The sequence below is a fragment of the Ornithorhynchus anatinus genome, chromosome 13 (assembly GCF_004115215.2).
Source record: "Ornithorhynchus anatinus isolate Pmale09 chromosome 13, mOrnAna1.pri.v4, whole genome shotgun sequence".
NCBI classification, from domain to species: Eukaryota; Metazoa; Chordata; class Mammalia; order Monotremata; family Ornithorhynchidae; genus Ornithorhynchus; species Ornithorhynchus anatinus.
The window spans coordinates 28055821-28062266 of NC_041740.1; positions in this window are offsets into that span (position 1 = coordinate 28055821).

A 6446-nucleotide genomic window follows, 5' to 3' on the forward strand; every position below is an offset into this window, starting at 1 on the left:
AGTATTTAGACAAACTTTGGGCAAATAGTGTATATTTCAGTGTAGAACTGTGCCACTAGATTTAGGATTCTTCAGTTTGAGCATGAGGGCACAGCTATTTCCTTTTGCCAAAATGAACTGATGCAGCATTACTAAATTTGTTTTGTTTTTTCCGCGGGAACTAGTGAAGTTCTGTGCTTAGGCTGAAATGTGATCATGCTTTTTTTCATAAACACTTATTGAGGATTTTAAAACATTAGAGGAACTACAAATTAGTTACATAAGAGACAAAATTGTATGGTAATTTAATGACAGCCATATGTAGTAGACTTGCAGAGGGGAATGTTACCATATGATGAATCCAAAATTAAATGACCAATCAACTATGTGAATCCTGGAATTTATGGGAAAGGGGACTTTAAAATATGGACAGCAAATGGACCTCCTGAGGCTTCTTTCCTCCAGTTACCCACTGTAAATTAGGCAAATGATAACCTTGCCCTCCAAAGAGTTGTGTTTATCTCCTTCAAAACTTTCATGAGGAGTCTTCCTAAAATCCAGTCAAACACAGTGTTTGCAATGGAAGATGCACAACTATTCTACTAATGTAAACCTTGGACCTTAATCAATTCATTCATTCATTCAATCGTATTTATTGAGCGCTTACTGTGTGCAGAGCACTGTATCAATCACTTGGAAAGTACAATTCATCAACAGATAGAGACAACCCCTACCCAACAACTGGCTCACAGTTTAGAAGGAGGAGACAGACAACAAAGCAAAACAAAACAAGTAGTCAGGCATCAATACCATCAAAATAGATAAATAGAACCATAGATAAATACACATCATTAATAAAATAAATAGAGCAATAAATGTGTACAAATATCCAAGTGCTGTGGGGAGATGAAGGGGGTAGAGCAGAGGGAGGGAGTAGGGGCAATGGGGAGGGGCAATTAATCAATGGATGATATTTAATGAGCATTTAATTATGTGCAGAACATTCTATTTGGTGCTTGGGAGAGTATAATACAGGAGAGTTGGTAGACAGCTTCCCTGCCTACAAGGAGCTTATTCATTCATTCAGTCGGTCATATTTATTGAGCATTTACTGTGTGCAGAAGACTGTAGTGCTTAGTACAGTACAGTAAACATTCTAGAGGGAGAGACAGTACAACAGTAAACATTCTAGAGGGAGAGACAGACATTCAAATCAATTCATCTGTCACTAGTGAAGCCAGAATAATATAACTAACAGCTCTGGAAAAAAAATAAAGGCACAGATAATAGTAATCGTTGTCATTTTGACTTGTAAGCTTACCTGTCACTCTGAACAGCATGAGGGTTTGACATTCATTTTTCTTAGGATAGGAATCAATGCTCATTTTACTAAAAAGGGCTTTCCCAGCATAATCATAACAGTTTCGCACCCTTGACAGCCAGCTGAAAGTGGGAGACAGAAATAGCATGACTAATTGAAAGGCAGATAACTCTAACACCTAATTTCAACTAGGAGTGTCTAGCTGACCCTTGTCTGGCAACCTTTTCACTAGAACTACTAACAAATAGCTTGAATTTCATCTCCCTCTTTAGTTTCTCCTGTCTACCTCAAAATAAATTTGAAGTGAGTGGCCCCAAGGGCAAACAGCCTAGATAATTCACCGAGTAAGAGGTAAATCTACCTCCTTTTTTCCATCAACTCTTCTTTACTTAGGTCCTTTTTTCACCAATGCCTTCTACAGTCTCATTTGAACAAATATTTCTAAAATATGGGAATTACAAAGGTTCAAAGGCATGGGCTAAGAAAATCTACTATTTGGAGAATACATAAATTGTGGTGAGCGAGAGTGACTCCATCTTGTATTATTTGACCCCAAGAGCAACAAGGCCAAAGGACAATTTAGAGGAGAAACTGTATTATCTTTCTGAGGAGTTTTGAGGACCTGAATTGTTGGAGAGGAACCAAATTGTTTTGCAGTGGGCTTAAGGAGGGGCTAATTTGCTCTGCTGGGCAGGGAAAAGATTGCTGGATGGAGCTATGCCCATGGGAGAATAAGCCTGGTGGAAGGGGTCGCCGTCCCCTCCGGCTTACCCGGTAAGCAAGCAATCCTGACCAGTCCCTTCTGCTACAGTCTCTTCCTGACCCCGAGAACAATGGATAAAAAGTCGAAAGAACTGGTCCTCTTCACCTGGCATGGAACCATCTAAGCCATGCACGAAGATGCCTATAGCTGCCACAACCAAGCACCTAAGACTTGAACCAAATGGGCTGCGGACAGTCAGACTCCTTAAACCTCCTCCAGCGTGGGATCATCTTCACTAAGATTTGGAGGAAACCAGTTGGATTGGTAACTACAGGTATTGTACTTCATGTGCATGTGTGTGTATGCCTGCGTACGTATGTGCCTAACCTCTGTTTTAGTATAAAATACAGCTTTCTCCTGTAAAAGCGGTGTTTGGTTTTAGTTTTGGAACATGTCATTTGAACACCAAAATTAAAAAGGGAGTCAAATCTCTAATTAAGGGCTCATAGGTCAAGTGCTTGATATTGTTGGGGAGCGATCCCCGGGGGTGATCGTGACATAAATATCCATGTATATTATACATAAAGATGTATCCATATTTATTCCCAAATACTATATAAGGATCTTATGATATGATATGTACATTTGATCCCTATTCCAAAAAAAAAATTCTTTAAATTTTTCCAGATGATTTCCTTTATCCATAATTAGTAACTACTTTATCTAAATCAGTTGAAGACTCTGGAAATGTCTTTTAAATATTTTGAGGACAAAGCTAGCACTGCAAATGTAGTGTTTTCCATTCCCTTCTTTCCTTCTTGAATTAATGTTCTCATTAGAGAGCATTTTGAAAAGACTCCACAGAATATCAATATAACATTTTTCTACCTGATTAATCAACCATATTTTAAAGGATTATTCCTTGTAATGGGAATTCATTTAATGAAAAAGATGTCATGAAGCAACTCAAAAAATGAATGTCCTTTGAGATTATATATAAAGTTCAACTTCATGAGTTTTTTATAAGATGGAGAAAAAGAGTTAAAAATATATTTTTTTTTAAACTGGGCTGTTCCCCTGACTCTAAAATTCCAGTTGCAATCTGTTTCAGCTGGCTTGAAACGTTGCCAAATTCATACTCATCAAGATAGCACAGGCAGTCTTTCTTGTATACTCTGCACAATGTCCAAAGTACAGCAAGCACAAAATATGATCAAAACATCTACATTGCAAGAAAATTATGGAATTTCAATATGAACCTTGAGTAGGCACAAATAAAGAGAGGCAAAGTATGCAAGCATCTGACTTCATTTCATTCCAATCCTCCCTTGGTTGGGCAGGGAGGGTGTTTCCATAGTTGGAGTTGAAAGCAGGAGAGATGAGAATGAGGCACAGGGTGTATTTTAACTGGAGAGGAATGAAGAGTGTGAGCTGGCTTGTCATGAGAGAAGAGAAAGGATACATGGTGGTGAAAGAGCTGATTGAGATTTGTGAAGTCAGAGGTTTTGAGGATTTGAAGGAGGGGGATGTGTGCAGAATGACATTTTAGAAAAAGCACCTGTGCAACAAAGTATGGATGAGAGTGGGTAGAGACTCGAAGCAAGAAGATCAGTGAGAAGAGAGAGACAGTAGTTGAACAAGGCTATGGCAAAGGTCTGGATCAATCAATCAATCATATTAATTGATTGATTGACCAGGTTGCTGACTGCTTGTGTGGAAAGGAAAGGAGGATATAGTCAATTATGTAGAAGAAAATCTTGACAGGATTTAAAGATAGACTGAATTTAAGAGTTGAAAGGGAGGGACTAGTGAAAGATAAATGGTGGACTTTAGCAGCAATATACCCGTTTCCTTGGCACAGGGAGAACACTTTACTCAGTAGAAAAGCCAAGCTCAAGTAACAGGAGACCTTATAAATGTTACCTTCAGCCACATGTCTTTTCTAGGTAGGTTTTCCTTAGTGAGCTAAAACTTTAGAATTATTTACTTAGACCCTCACTGAAATTCAGGAAAAGGAAATTTTAAAACATTTAATTCAAGATTAGATTTCTCAGATCTAGAATGAATGAGAAGGCAAGGTAGGAACTGACACTTGGAGAATATTTCACATCGCATACTCTTGTTATAATTTCCCATTCAACCTAAAAAAAAAACTTTGAAAGGATCCCCAAAACTGTTGAGTTGTCTTCTGGTCCATGACTCTTTACTCATAGAGGTCAGACTGGCAGCATAAAAGGGTAATAATTCACCTGTATCTTACTTATGATGACTAGAATATGACTAGCATTCAGTGTATACCATTTTGATAATGCACCTACATTTTGCTCATTCTTGCTTGCTTTTTTTTTCCTTAGCCATTCTTACTAAGATAGCTTACAAAATGGCTGAGAGTACGGTATGGTCCTCATTATGGGCAGAGAATATGTATAACAATCCTGTTGTACTTCCCCAAATGCTTAGTATTAGTACTCTTCATATAATAAGTAATCAATAAATACTATCAATGATGGAGATACTAGTGGTAGCATCTCCAATTCTGTCATCTCAATGATATTCTAATCTATGATCAAAGACTGGCCCTATTTCTCATTCAATAATATCTCCACTGGGTAGGGAGAGGGGCTGTGGATGGCTCAGAACAAACCATCACAGCTTTAGAGTTGTCTTTCACATTGGATAGAACTGATGATAGAATTCACATATCAGTGCATGTGAGACTGCAGTGACCCTTGAAAAATCCTCACTATACTCACAAATAGGCTGATACTTGTTGGGTTGCAATGTAAAGTGTTATCAGAGCCTGGAACTGTTTTCTCTTTTTCTTTCTTAAAGCTCTTTCTCAAAAAGAGTCATTTCTTTCTTTTTTTGTTTAATTATTTACAGTATTTCTAAAATGCTTACTATGTGCCAGGCACTCTACTAATTGCTGGGATAGATACAAACTAATCAGTTTGGAGACAGTCCACGTACTGATTGGGGCCCACTGTCTTAATCCAGATTTTACAGATGAGGTAGCTGAGGTACAGATCATTTATCACCTGGCACATAGTTCAGTGTCTGGCACATAGTAATCACTGAACAAATACCATTAAAAAAAAGCAAAACATGGTGGAGTCATCCATTAGAAATCTCTCTGTTGAGCTGTCCCAGGAGCTGTGAGCATCAAAAGATTTTCCATGCCAACCTAGTCCAGACAGGGCAGAAACAATGAGGGGCCAAGGGGCAGCAGGATGAGGACAGGGCAGGAGGAGTGGAAGTGGGAGGCAGTAGAATTCCCAGATATAATTTCATGTATGCTTGGGCCAATCGTAAATGACACAAAAATTTGTGTTGTGAACCTGAATTCATCACTAGTTCAAATTATCTATCATTGGGACATAAATAATATTAGATACTCTTTTGTAGCCAACCAGTAGGCAGTGTCGGCTCAGACTCCACTTATTTTTTCAAACTTCCATGTAGTTCCTGAAAATCTCTCAATCAATCGAAAGAATTTATTGAGCCTTCACTGTAGGCAGAACACTTTATTAAGCACTTGGAAGACTATGATAAAAAAGAGTTGGTAAACCATTGCCTGCACATGAGGACCTGGCAGTCTGGAGAGGGAGACAAGCATCAAAATAAACTTACATATTTGTACGTAAGTGTCATGGGGCTTAACGTGGGGTGAATGTCTGGTACCTAAATGGCACAGATTCAAAAGTGAAGGTGATGCAGAATGGAGAGGGAATAGAGGAAATGAGGCCCTAGTGGGAAGAAAGTCATTTCCATTCCAAACCTGGAATGGATGTCAGCGGGAGATGGACAGTTTAAACTGGACTCCCTGCTGATACAGGCACTGCTCATCAAAGGCTGGACTCACTTCACTCAGGATACATTCTTCAGATTTCCTTTTTTCTCTCACTAATAATTTAGGTTTATATTACCAGGCCAAATACAGATACTGTTCTCCATCAATCATGATCACTAAGCAACATAATCCACCTATAAATGGGCCAACCTTCATGATTATAGATGATACTTTTCCACAGGATTCTAACCTATAGATATCAACTGAATAGTTGATCTTCCCCAAATATTATTATTTCTATCTGAGGCTGTAGAAAATGTCCAGGGAACAAAAGGGAAAGTTTCAGCTGGGTAAATACTCATAGTTTTCTCCACTTCTATCACCACCTGTGGCTCAGTGGAGAACTTAAGAGTAATTTTACAATAAATTCCTTTGGCTAATGTTACATAATTTAAGCTAAGGCATCACTGTCTGAGATATTTGCTTAGATGTAACTGAAGTATGGGGCCTCAGAGGTTCGGATGAAAACAAGACTTCCAGAGATGATATTTCTGAATTTTGCCTCCTAAAATTCTGATTTTGATTTGAAATGTCCTTTACCAAAGCAAGTTATCAGAACTTGTGATATCAGAGTGTAATGAATGTACACTGCT